The 16,880-nt window shown below is 46.9% G+C and overlaps 1 protein-coding gene across 1 annotated transcript in view; it reads left to right on the top strand.

The window, feature by feature from the left end:
• LOC142255768 (phospholipase A2 inhibitor and Ly6/PLAUR domain-containing protein-like) overlaps positions 1 to 5,267 on the top strand; it is a 69,238-nt gene extending 63,971 nt beyond the window's left edge. The window contains exon 6 of the mRNA XM_075327215.1: positions 5,086 to 5,267. The gene's annotated coding sequence lies outside the window, so the exon portion shown is untranslated. The remainder of the gene's footprint in view (positions 1 to 5,085) is intronic.
• The last annotated feature ends 11,613 nt before the right edge of the window (positions 5,268 to 16,880 follow it).

The following is a 16,880-nucleotide window of genomic DNA, read 5'->3' as shown; positions in this document are numbered from 1 at the left end:
CAGGTCAGGGCTTAAGGGATCCTCCCTGGAACTCCAGGTTTAGAGCTCCCCCTGCTGGCCCAAGAGAGGAACGTGTTGAATGATGGAACTTACTGGCCAATAGACTTCCCCAATTACCCCCAGGCTCAGTATTAATCCTTTTGAGGGGGAAACACTGTTGTGACAACCAGATGCTGGGGCGCCACAGATGCTTGGTTACTCACAGTTGAATAAATCACACGAGTCTTTTGGTAAACCAAGGTGCTGTTGGCCGGCCACTACGGCCGGTTGTACTCTGGTCCCCCACCTGGGCTGGTGGTCGCAGTCTTTTCCCTCTGCACTGTCTTTGCTTGTGTTGGCCTTCCCGGTATGGAACACGGGAGTCCGCTCCTGGCTTGCTGTGTATGTGAGGAGCCATGCCCGCTGACGCTAACCCGTGGAATCTACCGAGCCCTGGCGGTTGCCCTATCCCTCTCTGTGGGTTGTTGTCTGCTTTTGGAACTTTGGTTGGGACAGGACCTAAAATCCTGCCCTCAATTGGTTAATTAGCTAGGCCGTTGGTTCCGATCCTGGCTTCAGGGTCCAAGTACCCCCTCTGTGCACGGTTTCCAGGTCGGTTCTCCGGTGTCGGTACCGTCGGGCTCCAACCCTGTCCCGGTCCACCTCGGATCTCCGTCTGCCAAATTCCCATCGCCTGCTGACGGGGACCACCGTCTGCCACCTTGCCAAGGCACCAGGGCTCCAACCCTGGTGCCAGTCAACTTGAGCTTCACCTCCGCTGGAGCTACACCTAGCCCCAGCCTCCACTCCTCTCAACTTTAGCTCTAGACTTCAACTCCTGATTTACCCGCCCCGGGCTGTCTAGACGCCTAGGTGGGCGTTTCTTAACTGCCTGGTCCCGCCCACTGGTGTGCCTGTCTTGCCCTGAGGGGGGTGGTTATTGTTTCAGGTCGGTTGTATGTAACCCTGTGAGGGATGGTGTTATGCGGGGGCTTCTTGTGTGACTACCTGGTTCTGCCAGGGTGTCACACAGCCTCCACCTACAGCTCTGCCAGCGGTGCCCGGTTTTCGTGAGCCCGCATAGCTGCCACCGTCTCCATAATACCAGCCCTCCACTCCTCTATATGCTGGAGCTGCTGCGCACGCATCGCCCAGCACAGCCGCTGAACCTCCGCCTCCAGCCTCTCCACAGTCCACATTCCTGGATGACCTGGTTCGCCCTCCTGGTCCTTTGGAGCTTACATTCTCCTACTTCTAGCATTCCAGGAAGCATTCTGTAGCAGGGTTCCGGTCTCCCTGCTTCTAGTTTCATTTTTACATGATAGTCACTCCCAGGGCCAGGGTTTCTTTTTGCGCGCTTTCCATCCCCGCTATGGCGCACTTAAGTTTTCTGCCACCCAAGATGGCGGACAGATTTACAAGTCCAGTCACTAAAACAGTTCACTAGGCGCACGTCACCCGGTATTTTCGAGTCTAATCCAATCCTGTTCGTGATGCCAGGAAAAGCTGATGCGCCCCAGGGCTTTGGTGTACTCGGTCCCGGGCCTAATATCACTGGGAAGTGTCACGGGTGCAATGACTGGTGCCAGGTTCCATGACCCTGGGTGTCGCTTTTAAAAAGGGGTTATTTACAGGGGATATAATAAAGTATTTTTCGTGACGCCACTTGCGGGTTGCGGCTATATGGGAGAAGCCGTCGCTGCAAAGTCTTTCACTGCTGGGGATGATTTTATTGGCAGCTTGGATGTTGTGGCCCTCCACAAGTAGGGCTAAGCCCCAGGGGGTGGATGATGGTGGTTGTAGTTTCATGTCCATTAGTAGTGCTAGGGTGCAGAAGAATGCAGACCACACAAGGGATTGCAGTTTAACTGGTTCTTTATTCATTGAACAAAATTTCATAGAAAAAAGGGGATATAAAATACTATACTTATACATGTTAAGCAGATATCATCTGACCATAATGATCCCCATAACAGGATTTTAATATGATAGGAAAATTCCGATAAAGATTCAAAAAATGTGATGCCACACAATGGAATATATTATCCAAAATATTTTATTATTGATAGTCACAAACATTTAAAACAGGAGTGCACAACGTACACTCCTAATTCTAATAATCACCAAATAAGAGGACATTAGAACCTCGCCAACGTGGGGACCAAGACCTGACACTAAGTGTAAAGACTGTACCTGGGAAATCATAAGGCAAATCGCCAATCAAATAACCCATAGAGTTACGCCCAAGTACAAAAGGTACACTCCCTCCACCTAGCTACACCAGCGGGTGTGTAAAGTATAGTCACCCGGAATGCTCAATGAGCAGAACCGCGTGTGGTGCCCCTGAAAAAGGTACCCGAAACACGCGTCGGGCGTGGACTTTGGACCGGCTCCCTTATTACCTTGACCTCCGGTATGTACCTTAGATTATGATATACCCGGTTCTGCTCATTGAGCATTCCGGGTGACTATACTTTACACACCCGCTGGTGTAGCTAGGTGGAGGGAGTGTACCTTTTGTACTTGGGCGTAACTCTATGGGTTATTTGATTGGCGATTTGCCTTATGATTTCCCAGGTACAGTCTTTACACTTAGTGTCCGGTCTTGGTCCCCACGTTGGCGAGGTTCTAATGTCCTCTTATTTGGTGATTATTAGAATTAGGAGTGTACGTTGTGCACTCCTGTTTTAAATGTTTGTGACTATCAATAATAAAATATTTTGGATAATATATTCCATTGTGTGGCATCACATTTTTTGGTTCTTTATTCATGGAGTAAAATGGTAACCCACCGGCGGCCGGTCTCCACCAAGTGGTTCCCTTAGTCCCAGTGCCGGTGTGGTGTCCTGGTGGCTTCACTTCCCCTGCACCCGTCTGTATTTGGTGGGTCCCCGTGGCCTGAAGCGTTTTAGGGTTCCCTCCTGGTTGTCTTTCAGTCTTGGCCTGTATGGAAGGCAACTTGAACCTCTGTGGGTCGGACCTCTGTTCCTGTTCTCTGGTTCTCCCTGTGCTGCTGTGCCCCAAACGCTAAGGTTGGTGAGGTCCTTTATGGTCCCATCACCGGGAAGATTTATCAGGTCAGCCTAGAGCATTTTCCTGACCTAGGGCTCTGCACCCCACCGGTGCTTCTGGTTCCATGAGTACTCTTCTGTACTCTCCCGGCAACCACACGCCTTGAGCCTGACAGGTCACTACGCACCCTTCCGTTCAGTACGGTTATGTCCGTCTCCTTTCACATCCACTAACCGACCGTCTGTCTAGCCCCTCCTCCCTGGTTGCTGACTAGTGGACTGGATCGGTTCCAACCCTAGGTGGCCATCCACTGGGTCCACCCCTAGCCTGTCACCCAGTGTGAGGAAGAAAAACAGGGGTTTTGTGTGTTTGTAGTGTGTTGTGTTGTGGTGTTACCGGCAGGTCCCTGGGGGTAGGCACTGCATCTATGACTAGATGCAATTCCCTGTAGCACCTAATGACTCAGGGGCGCCACACAATCTTTGTGGAGGGCTGTGTGTTGGCAATAATACTCTGTACAGGGCAGTATGGGGCCATTGTCCCTATTGGAGGCTTTGTGTGGGCGACTGTAGAAGTGTGTGAAGGCCATTATATTGGAAAGCTAATTCAGAATGATCAGGTTGTGTAGAAGGCAGTGTTCAAGGCTGTGTGGGAGTCATTATACTGCATATCTAGCTGTAATGGAGCCATTATACTATATGGAGTTCTGTGTATGGACCATAATACTGGCTGAAAGACTTTGCGGGGGCAATCATAATGTGTGGAGGGCTGTGTGGTGGACATTACACTGTCCTTAGGGCTGTGTTAGAGGCATTATACTTTGTGGATGGCTTTTATGTTCTTTAAAACTTTGTGGAGGCTGTGTGGGGCCAGTGTATTGTGTGTACTGCTTTATCTGGGCTATTATACTGTGAGGAGAGCTGCATGAAGGCCATTATACCATGTGGAGGTTTGTGTGGGAGCCATTACACTTCGAGGTATGAGAGCCATCAGACTGTGTGGAAGGCTAATTGAGAATGATCATGTTGTGTAGAATACAATGTGCAAGGCTGTGTGGGAGCCATTATACTGTGTACACAGCTCTGTGAGGGCATAATACTTTGTGGAGGGCTGTGTTGGGACCCTCATACTTTATGGAGAGCTATGGGGACATTATACTGTATAGAGGGCTACATGCAGCCATTGTACTGTGTAAGCCTTGGTATGGGGGCTATTATTCTTTATGAATTGTTATAGGGAGGCATTACACAGTATAGAGAGCTGTATGGGAGACATTATACTGTGCATAGGGTTGTGTAAAGGCCATCATACTTTGTGAAGGGAAGTGTGGGGGCCACTATTCTGTATGGATGGCTGTATAGGGCCATTACAAGGGGTGGAAGGCTGAGTGGGGCCATTATACTGTGTAGAGTACTATGTGTTTGCCATTATACTTTGTGGAGAGTTGTGTGGGGGCCATTATATTCTGTGGAAATTTATTGGACCATTATACTGTGTGGAGTGCTGTAAGGGCTGTATACTGTGTGGAGGGATATGTGGTTCCATTATACAGTGTAAAAGTCTATGCAGGAGCCATTATACTGTATGGAGGGCTATGTGGGCTCATTATACTTTGTGGAGTCCTGTGTGGGCTCATTACACTTTGGGAATTGACATTCCCTATTTGATTTATAGCAAGAAATATTGAAATGAATCAAATAGAAATATTGAAATAGTGAAATAATCTTTTCTTTGTCAAAGAGTTGTGGATCAAATGACGTTTTGTTATCAGCTTGGAATTCACAAGATAGGTTTTATACTCTACAGAACCCTTTAAAATTATTAAGACGTTATCCCAAAGCTGTCCAATCCATCGTTTTCATGACGCCTCTGATTTGCCCATTGGGTCTGGAAGGTTGTATATCAACTCTTCCAAGAGCTGAAATTAGGACCATATTGTTCATCATCAACTTTTTCCAGAAACATATGTAACCGAGACTGAGCCAAGACCATAGATACAAACATCTGCATGTGACCGGTACAAAATTTTATATAAATATTAATGAATTGCCATCACTTGGTTTTTACTTTTCTCTTTTCTTCTCTTGCATTCAGGTGATGTGCAGAAGAAATATGCAACGGCTGGTTGTGGTGACCCTGATATGTGTATTATTAGATATTCAATGTTTGTGGGGACCAGAATTGGAGAATTTAATAGCCTGACTTGCCCTGAGGGGAACAGAATATTGCCCTGAGGGGAGCAGAATATTCATTCCCAAATAAGAGGTCTCCGAGACTCGGGAAATACAGATGCAAATCAAATGAAGCCATGCATTGCTTTCTGGATATATAAAAATTGCATCTAAAGTACAAAATAAAATAGCTTTAAAAATGGCGTTTGTTTTAGTATTTCTTCATATATGTAACCGAATATGTATTTATAGCAAACATTCTGGCACCTACATTGTGACTTTCACAGACCAAAGTCACAACTACAAAATCAATCTGCCATTCTGTGATGTAGGGATTAGAGATGAGCGATGTTCGAATCGCACCGTTCGCCAATTTCAAATTCGAGTGACTTTTGGACGGTGTTCCAGTCACTCGACGAACTCGAACGATTTGCTTCACGTTCGACACTTCGAGTTAACGTTCGATAATGGTTCAATCACCAAAAGCGTGGCTTTTTACAGTAAGGCTATGTGCGCACGTTGTGTATTTGCATGCGTCCTGCGCCCCCAGCACAATCCCTCTCCCTTTCCTACTCACCGATCAGCTGCACGGCTGTCACAAAGCTCCGGCGGCTTTTCCTCTTTTGAAAATGCCGGCCGCTCATTATTCAATCTCGTATTCCCTGCTTTCCCCGCCCACCGGCACCCATGATTGGTTGCGGTCAGACACGCCCCACGCTGAGTGACAGCTGTCTCACTGCAACCAATCTCAGCCGCCGGTGGGCGGGTCTATATCGTGCAGAAAAATAAATAATAAAAAAAAAAAAAAACTGCGGTCCCACCCAAATTTGATGCCAGCCAAGATAAAGCCACACGGCTGAAGGCTGGTATTCTCAGGATGGGGAGCCCCACGTTATGGTGAGCCCACCACCCTAACAATATCAGCCAGTAGCCGCGTGGAATTGCCGCATCCATTAGATGCGACAGTCCCGGGACTCTACCCCGCTCATCCCGAATTGCCCTGATGCTGTGGCAATCGGGGTAATAAAGAGTTAAATGGCAACTTATTTCCCTTGTCATATCTTTAAACTCGTCAAAGAGTTGGATATTGACTAAAAGGGCCACTTAATATGACGGTTTTGGTGGTCTCCTAAAAAGAGCCACTCCTTGGCTAGGTCCTTCCCGGAGGGATATCTGGCTAGTTCTGTGTTGAGACTCCTAACAGAGGCTCCACGAACCTTTTTTGATTTGCATACTTCCCAGGGTGCAATGCACCTAGGATTTCACTGTTTTGAGTGCCTTTGTTGGCTGCTGGCAGTGTTTTCTCTGGCTGGTCTCCCCGAGATCAATGATTGTTTTGTCTTGTTGGTCTACTAGGCATTGCTCCCACCTAGCCAGAATCCTACTCCACACTGATGAGGGGCAACACCCCGAAACAGCTGTCTGTGGATGGATACCTGGCCTTGGTATTTCCCTTGTCATATCCATCAAAGAGTTGGATATTGGCTAAAAGGGCCACTTAATATGGTGGTTTTGGTGGTCTCCTAAAAAGAGCCACTCTTTGGCTAGGTCCTTCCCGGAGGGATATCTGGCTAGTTCTGTGTCGAGACTCCTAACAGAGGCTCCACGGACCTTTTTTGATTTAATAAAGTTATAGAAATTACTTAAGGTTGCTTTACACGCAGCGACATCGCTAGCGATATCGCTGGTGAAAGCACCCGTCCCCTCGGTTGTGCGTCACGGGCAAATCGCTGCCCGTGACGCACAGCATTGCTAGGACCCGTCACACAGACTTATCTGCCTAGCGATGTCGCTGTGGCCTGCGAACCGCCTCCTTTCTAAGGGGGCGGTTTGTGCGGCGTCACAGCGACGTCACACGGCAGCCGTCCAATAGAAGCAGAGGGGGCGAGAGCAGCCGAAAGAAAGTGACGCCCACCTCGTTTGCCGGAGGACGCAGGTAAGGTTTTGTTCCTCGTTCCTGGGGTGTCACACGTAGCGATGTGTGCTGCCTCAGGAACGACGAACAACCTGCGTCCAGCACCATCAACGATATTTGGGATTAGAACGACATCAACAATCAATGATAAAGGCTGCTTTACACGGTACGACCGATTGTGCAATTTCACAATCGATCGTACCCGCCCCCGTTCTTTTTGCGTCACGGGCAAATCGCTGCCCGTGTCGCACAAAGTCAGTAACCCCCGTCACACATACTTACCTCTCGTGCGACCACGCTGTGGACGGCGAACATCCACTTCCTGGAGTGGGAGGGACGTTCGGCGTCACAGCGACGTCACACGGCCGCCGGTCAATGGAAGTGGAGGGGCGGAGATGAGCAGGACGTAAACATCCCGCCCACCTCCTTCCTTCACATAGCCAGCGGCGGCCGCGTGACGCAGGAGAGCTGCTGTTCATCGTTCCCGGGATGTCACACGGAGCGACGTGTGCTACCCCGGAAACGATGAACAACTAAATTAAACGATATTATGGAACCTAGCGAGCAGTACACGACTCACGATTTGTGAGCGATACTGCTTCGCTAGGAGGTGTCACACAGGCCGGTATCGCCAGCGATGCCGGATGTGCGTCACAAAAACCGTGACCCCGACGATCTATCGCATGATAGATTGTCTGGTGTAAAGCAGCCTTTAGGTAAGTAATTTTGATTGTTAGCGGTCGTTCGTATGTTTCACATGCAACGACGTCGCTAACGAGGCCGGATGTGCGTCACGAATTTCATAACCCCAACGACATCTCGTTAGTAACGTTGTTGCGTGTAAAGCCCCCTTTAAACCCAGCTCAATTTTATTTTTCTGGTTTAATTAAATATTTTATAATCAGAAAGCCGAAACAGCGATGGATGCAAAATTCACCCCCATGTACTCATTTAAATACGTAGAACTGGGAGAAGAAATACTCCTTTATCCCCAATAGCATGATAACCTGCTCAGAAGCCAAAAGAATACAGTCAAAATAATGAATTATCATAAAGTTAAGCCATTCAATATACAAGTGCTTCTCAATAAATAAGAATATTATTAAAAAGTTAATTTATTTCAGTTATTCAATACAAAAAGGAAACACATATATTATATAGAGTCATTACACACAGAGGGATGTATTCTTATATATTATATAGAGTCATTACACACAGAGGGATCTATTCCTATATATTATATAGAGTCATTACACACAGAGGGATCTATTCCTATATATTATATAGAGTCATTACACACAGAGGGATCTATTCTTATATATTATATAGAGTCATTACACACAGAGGGATCAATTTCTATATATTATATAGATTCATTACACACAGAGGGATCTATTTCTATATATTATATAGTGTCATTACACACAGAGGGATCTATTTCTATATATTATATAGAGTCATTACACACAGAGGGATCTATTCCTATATATTATATAGAGTCATTACACACAGAGGGATCTATTCCTATATATTATAGATTCATTACACACAGAGGAATCTATTCCTATACAGTTAGGTCCAGAAATATTTGGACAGTGACACAATTTTCGCGAGTTGGGCTCTGCATGCCACCACATTGGATTTGAAATGAAACCTCTACAACAGAATTCAAGTGCAGATTGTAACGTTTAATTTGAAGGTTTGAACAAAAATATCTGATAGAAATTGTAGGAATTGTCACATTTCTTTACAAACACTCCACATTTTAGGAGGTCAAAAGTAATTGGACAAATAAATCAAACCCAAAAAAAATATTTTTATTTTCAATATTTTGTTGCGAATCCTTTGGAGGCAATCACTGCCTTAAGTCTGGAACCCATGGACATCACCAAACGCTGGGTTTCCTCCTTCTTAATGCTTTGCCAGGCCTTTACAGCCGCAGCCTTCAGGTCTTGCTTGTTTGTGGGTCTTTCCGTCTTAAGTCTGGATTTGAGCAAGTGAAATGCATGCTCAATTGGGTTAAGATCTGGTGATTGACTTGGCCATTGCAGAATGTTCCACTTTTTTGCACTCATGAACTCCTGGGTAGCTTTGGCTGTATGCTTGGGGTCATTGTCCATCTGTACTATGAAGCGCCGTCCGATGAACTTTGCGGCATTTGGCTGAATCTGGGCTGAAAGTATATCCCGGTACACTTCAGAATTCATCCGGCTACTCTTGTCTGCTGTTATGTCATCAATAAACACAAGTGACCCAGTGCCATTGAAAGCCATGCATGCCCATTGCATCACGTTGCCTCCACCATGTTTTACAGAGGATGTGGTGTGCCTTGGATCATGTGCCGTTCCCTTTCTTCTCCAAACTTTTTTCTTCCCATCATTCTGGTACAGGTTGATCTTGGTCTCATCTGTCCATAGAATACTTTTCCAGAACTGAGCTGGCTTCATGAGGTGTTTTTCAGCAAATTTAACTCTGGCCTGTCTATTTTTGGAATTGATGAATGGTTTGCATCTAGATGTGAACCCTTTGTATTTACTTTCATGGAGTCTTCTCTTTACTGTTGACTTAGAGACAGATACACCTACTTCACTGAGAGTGTTCTGGACTTCAGTTGATGTTGTGAACGGGTTCTTCTTCACCAAAGAAAGTATGCGGCGATCATCCACCACTGTTGTCATCCGTGGACGCCCAGGCCTTTTTGAGTTCCCAAGCTCACCAGTCAATTCCTTTTTTCTGAGAATGTACCCGACTGTGGATTTTGCTACTCCAAGCATGTCTGCTATCTCTTTGATGGATTTTTTTTTTTTGTTCAGCCTCAGGATGTTCTGCTTCACCTCAATTGAGAGTTCCTTAGACCGCATGTTGTCTGGTCACAGCAACAGCTTCCAAATGCAAAACCACACACCTGTAATCAACCCCAGACCTTTTAACTACTTCATTGATTACAGGTTAACGAGGGAGACGCCTTCAGAGTTAATTGCAGCCCTTAGGGTCCCTTGTCTAATTACTTTTGGTCCCTTGAAAAAGAGGAGGCTATGCATTACAGAGCTATGATTCCTAAACCCTTTCTCCGATTTGGATGTGAAAACTCTCATATTGCAGCTGGGAGTGTGCACTTTCAGCCCATATTATATATATATATATATATATATATATATATATATATAATTGTATTTCTGAACATGTTTTTGTAAACAGCTAAAATAACAAAACTTGTGTCACTGTCCAAATATTTCTGGACCTAACTGTATATCATATAGAGTCATTACACACAGAAAGATCTATTCCTATATATTATATACAGTCATTACACACAGAGGGATCTATTCCTATATATTATATAGAGTCATTACACACAGAGGGATCTATTTCTATATATTATATAGAGTCATTACACACAGAAAGATCTATTCCTATATATCATATAGAGTCATTACACACAGAAAGATCTATTCCTATATATTATATAGAGTCATTACACACAGAGGATCTATTCCTATATATTATATAGTCAGTACACACAGAGGGATCTATTCCTATATATTATATAGAGTCATTACACACAGAGGATCTATTCCTATATATTATATAGAGTCATTACACACAGAGGATCTATTCCTATATATTATATAGAGTCATTACACACAGAGGAATCTATTTCAGGTGTTTATTTCTGTTAATGTTGATGATTATGGCTTACAGCCAATGGAAACCCAAAAGTCATTATCTCAGAAAATTAGAATATTATATAAGACCAACTGAAAAAGAGATTTTACCTTCAGAAATGTTGGTACCTACTGAAAAGTCCATACAGTAAATGCCTCAATACTTGGTCGGCTCCTTTTGCATGAATTACTCCATCAATGCGGCAATTTGGCATGGAGGCGATCAGCCTGTGGCACTGCTGAGGTGTTATGGAAGCCCAGGATGCTTTGATAGCCGTCTTGAGCTTGTCTGCATTGTTGGCTCTGGTGTCTCTCATAGATCTCTATGGGGTTTAGATCACTCGAGTTTGCTGGCCAATCAAGCACAGTGATACTGTGGTTAGTAAACCAGATACTGGTACTTTTGGCAGTGTGGATGGGGGCCAAGTCCTGCTGGAAAATTAAATTTCCATCTCCAAAAAGCTTGTAGGCAGAGGGAAGCATGAAGTGCTGTAAAATGTCCTGGTAGACGGCTGCGCTGACTTTGGTCTTGATAAAACACAGTGGAGCTACCCCAGCAGATGACATGGCCCCCAAACCATCACTGATTGTGGAGACTTCACACTAGATCTGGGACCGCGATTCCTTGAGACTAGGATCTGGGATCGCGATTTCCAAATTAAATTTAGTTTCACCTGAAAACAATTCCTTGGACACTGAGAACAGTCCAGTTCTGTTTCTCCTTGGCCCAGGTAAGTCGCTTCTGGCGTTGTCAATTGGTCATGAGTCGCTTGACACAAGGCATGTGATACTTGTAGCCCATGTCCTGGATACGTCTGTGTGCGGTGCCTCTTGAAGCACTGACTCCAGCAGTGTCCACTGCTTGTGAATCTCCCACAAATTTCTGAATGGCCTTTTCTTAACAATCCTATCAAGGCTGTGGTTATCCTGGATGCTTGTGAACCTTTTTCTACCACACTTTTTCCTTCCACTCAACTTTGCATTAATATGCTTGGATACAGCACTCTGTGAACAGCCAGCTTCTTTAGCAATGATCTTTTGTGGCTTACCCTCCTTGCGGAGCGTGTCAGTGACTGCCTTCTGGACATCTGTCAAGTCAGCAGTCTTCCCCATGATTGTGTAGCCTACTGTACCAGACTAAGGGACCATTTTAAACTCTTAGGAAGCCTTTGCAGGTGTTTTGTGGTCAATATTCTAATTTTCGGAGATAATGACGTTTGGGTTTTCATTGGCTGTAAGCCATAATCATCAACATTAAGGCTATGTGCGCACTTACCGGATTTTGCCGCGGATTTTTCGCGGATTTGCTGCATGTTTCGCTGCAGAAAATGTTCATAACATCTCTGCAGTGAATCACCAGCAAATCCTATGGAGAAAAAAAATCCTGTGCGCACTGGGCGTAACAGAAAAAAACACTTGAAATAGATCCTTCTGTGTGTATTGACTCCATATAATATATGTGTTTCCCTTTTGTATTGAATAACTGAAAAAAAAATATCTTTTTGATGATATTCTAACATATTGAGAAGCACTTGTATAATATGTATACACATCTATGGGAGAGCGCACCCAATAATAAACATTACTCAATCAATGTCAATCCTTCGCCTCTGGTTTTTGAGGTCCGGAACCAGCTTAGACAAGTGAGACATAAAAATAGCACTGATACTATTGCTTCTGAAACATGTCATCCTGGTAAAGCAAACAAAAAATAATCTTTGATGAACAAACACAAATGAGACATAAAACAGTGAGGCTAAAGGTGGAAACACCTGGACATATGTGTGTATATATATATATATATATATATATATATATATATATATATATATATATATATATATACCCCACAGCTCCATAAAATATATGATATTTCATATGTGAAGCATATTGTGACACCCAGCTGAATAATACAATGAACAAAGAGCAATAAAGCTAGTCAGTATTCATGCAACAGTGGAAATGATCATATATAAAACTAGACAGCAAGGAGACCTAGACATAAAGAAAGTACAAAAGTAACAGATATATAACTGTGTAGGAAATAGCCAGGGACCCAACGCACGTTTTGCACCAAACACTTCATCTGGGGAAACAGACACGATGAATCAGCTGCAACCAAACTAGTTGATGGTCCAGTGCATGAACCCTTATGTATCAGATAAATATTTAAAAAAATAAAATAAAAAAGGGGCTAGAGGTATGTAGAACAAACCATATGCAATGCCCAATAAGGGGGCCTAAGACGTTAGTCAATAATCATACACTATAAATATATCATAACAGGTATTCATCAAAATACTTTGCACCTTATCAATAATGTACATTACTGAATGCTTCAGTCGCCACAGGGTAGTGCACCTCACTTAAGGTGCGGTACTTATCCCGGGTAAGGAGAGGTTAATCACTGGTGTTTCTCACATTCACAAACCACACAGTTAGGTGTTTTCCCACCGGGGGGATGGCCTGGGGCAAATAGGGGGGTGCCATCAAGAAGCATGGGACTTTCCTGGTCACTGGAACAGCCACCTGGGGAGCGGGCACCACTTGGGGAGAAGGGATGGAGCATCGACACACTTAGTGCGTCAACCCCAGGCACAGCTTGGGATGAGGGACACATTAGGATCTCGGTCCAATCTTCTTTTATCTAACACCTCACCCAGAACACCGCCAGTCGTAGTTCCTGCCTGCAGTAGTGCTCTGGCTCCCGTATGTGCTTTTATCTTGTCTTCCTACCCCGGACCTGGTGCTTCCCCTCTGCTCCTGTGTCTCTGACTCTGATGTAGTTCCCTGGCTCCTGACCTCCGGCTTGTACACAGACCTCAGCTCAACTTCCACACAGTGTACCTTACGTGACTTCCTGGCTTCTGACCTCCAACTTGTGCTCTGACCTTGGCTCTGCTTCATCCCTGTGTTCCATACGTGACTTCCTGGCTTCTGACTTCCGTCTTGTTTGACTTCCCCGTCACTAATTGCATCTGGTGATACCTAGTGGTACTTTGTCGCAATTTCTAATTGGAGATTCTGTAATTTCTTATTATTACATCTACTACATACATATTGAGATAAGGTCTTGGAGATGGGAAGAGCCCTGTAACTCTTTCACTGCCAATTATAAGGAACTCACATTTTGAGATCATACTAGACAACTTTAGGGATGAACTACTTGTAGGACTTTTTTTCCTTAAAATCATGCATCTATCATACCTCTCCTCCTCATGACTTTTTTACCTGATTGAGTAGCAGTTACTCTTGAAAAAGTCTCCTGGTTTCATTTGCGGTAAATCTTTAAAAAAATATACGGCTTTACTGGAGGATTTAAAATTTTCCAATTCTTGTGGGAGTCTTAAGCCTGCTTTACACGTCACGATCCAGCACAAGATATCGTATGCAATCGTAACCGCCCCCATCGTATGTGCGGCACGTTCAATTAGTTGAACTTGTCACACAAACGAGTAACCCCCCGTCACACGTACTTACCCGTCCATACGACCTCAATGTGGGCGGCGAACGTCCACTTCCTGGAGTGGGAGGGACGTTTGGCGTCACATCGACGTCACGCAGCAGCCAGCCAATAGAAGCGGAGGGGCGGAGCCGAGCGGGACGTAAACATCCCGCCCACCTCCTTCCTTCCGCATTGCCGGCCGGGAGCCACGGGATGCAGGTAACATCTGTTCATCGTTCCCGGGGTGTCACACACTGCGATGTGTGCTACCCCGGGTAAGATGAACAACCTGTCGTTCAATTTTTAGGAATTGAACGACGTGCGTGCGATGAACGTTTTACCATTCAATCGCAATCGCACGTAGCTGTTACATGCTACAATGTACCTTACGATGCCGGAAGTGCGTCACTTACAACATGACCCCGCCGACACATCGTAAGATATATTGTAGTATCGAGGGCGGAGGAGGGGACGCTGCGCTCTCCCACTGCTCGGGTCCGGCTGCTGTTGCTGCTGCTCGGTGGTGGCTCGAGCGGTGGTCCGGATCCCGGGGACTCGAGCGGCGTTCCTCGCCCGTGAGTGAAAAGGGAAATGGTTTTGGGGATTTATTGTCCGTGACGCCACCCACGGTTGTGGTGAAGTTGGGACACCACCGCTGCTCTGGACAGGGATCCCGGGAGCGGTGACAGGGAGCAGCTTGGATGTTGTTTTCTCCCCTCCGTGGGTAGGGGGTTGGTTGTCCCGGGGCCCGGTGAGGGGTAGGGATGAATGGCAGGCGGGTTACGGGGCCTGGCGAGGTGCAGGGTCGCGGGGGCAGCGCTGTGCCGTACGGCATGGTGGTACTCACTCAGCCAATGATGTACACAAAGTCTCCGGTAAAACAAACGGCTGGATGGACGGGTCCAACAGACGGCTGCAGTGTTTCTCCTCCCGGCAGGTTGATGGTGATTGCCTTTCCGTGCACCTGTGTAGTGTAAACGGTTCCAATGGGTTCCCACCGGTAACCCGCTCCCCAGCTTTGAAGGTTGCTGAAGGAGCCGCTTTTGCCTGCAGGCTTTGGCCCTGGGAACTGTAGCCTTGGCGGTGACTGTGTTTCCCTCTCTCGGTTGGACTGTTGCCTTCTATCGGGACTTGGTTGCTGGGAAACCCCGGAGGTTCCCTTCGCTAACGGATTTGACAATTTCAGCGGCGACTCCTAGCCTTGTCGGGGTCCGTAAGCCCTGCCGGTTGGTGCTGGCTTCTCTTTGTGTACCGGTCCGGTACCGCCGGGCCACCGCCCGTCCACGGTCCTTACGGCTGGCTCCGATAGGCCTCTCCTGCAGACGGTCACCACCATCTGCCAACCTTGCTGTATCGTCCGGGCAGCACACCCGGACGCAGTCAGTCTGCTCCTTTACCACTTCACTGTCTCTAAACTGATCTCAACTGTTTTCCCGCCTCCAGGACTGTGAACCCCTCGGTGGGCGGGACCAACCGCCTGGCCCACCCCCTGGTGTGGACATCAGCCCCTGGAGGGAGGCAACAAGGGTTTTTGTTTGACTTTGGTGTGCCTGACCGGGGTGTGGGGTGTGTTGGTGTAGTGCTTGTGACGTCCTGGCTTGTCCAGGGCGCCACATTCCCCCTTAGTAAAATGCAGATCGTCCGCGGGCTGCTCGTCCATCACCGGTTTTATTTTCACAACTGTAAAAGATAACGGTAAAACATATAAAAGCATTTTTTCAATCTTCCCACAACGGGAGGCACATACTTAAATGTTGCTAACGGTAATGGCTTCCGCTCTCTCCCACCCAAGGAACCTGGCCCTGATGCTGCCCCTAAGCAAATGGGCAGCACCCCTTGACCCCAGTCCAGCACCAAGTTGCCTGAGCGGGTTCTGTCCTTTTCAGGGGACCCACGTCCATGGGGAACCCCTGAAACCCTCGGAGGATCGCCACCGGTTGCGGTAGTGGTGGGCCTGGCCCATCTCTTTCCTCCAGGCCCATCCTCCAAATCAGCCTCTCCGGAGGCGGTAACGGTAAAGCCAACAAACATATTTATTTACAAACCACAAGTTCGTGGTTGCCCTGCCAGTTCTCGGGCTTATCCATAGCAGTTTCTACGCATTGGTTTCAAACAGTCCCCACGGGGACAACAGTTGCCGGCAATGACCGGTTTAATCAAGGCTTGTTAATCAGGTGAACTACGGTTTATTCTTATCATTTACAACTTTTCAAAAACGGTACTGGTGGTCCCAACGGGGAGAACTTGCAACGGGACTCCGCTGCCCTTACTCCGACTCTTCGGTGTCGGCTGGGGGAGGGGGCGCGGTAGACACTCGGGCCTCTTGGCTGCCCCTCAGCTTTGCATCCAAAACGAACCACCCCCTCTCCCCGCAGTGCTGGGTGTACTGCACTAGTTCTCCCGGCATCAGGTTGCGGCCCGGGTGTTCCTCCGGCAGGTGGGCGTTGACATCCCGCCGTACTACAAAGACCTCGGCCTCCAGGCCCGGCTCGTATATGAAGCCATAGCCCCGGCGGACATCAAACCGCCTCACCTGCCCTTCGTAGAGTGGGCCCCGGACACGAAAGGTCGCTTGACGGAGGCTTTCCTTTTCCCGGATCGTGCGGGCCACCAACTCCGCCTTCTTCCTCTCCCTCTCAGCGATCTCCGGGCCCAACGGCGTTGGCTCCCTGTCCCAATACGGGGCTGCTGCG

The sequence above is a fragment of the Anomaloglossus baeobatrachus genome, chromosome 11 (assembly GCF_048569485.1).
Source record: "Anomaloglossus baeobatrachus isolate aAnoBae1 chromosome 11, aAnoBae1.hap1, whole genome shotgun sequence".
Classification (NCBI taxonomy): Eukaryota; Metazoa; Chordata; class Amphibia; order Anura; family Aromobatidae; genus Anomaloglossus; species Anomaloglossus baeobatrachus.
Note: the sequence above shows the minus strand (reverse complement) of the source record. Positions and strands in the feature narration are given on the sequence as shown.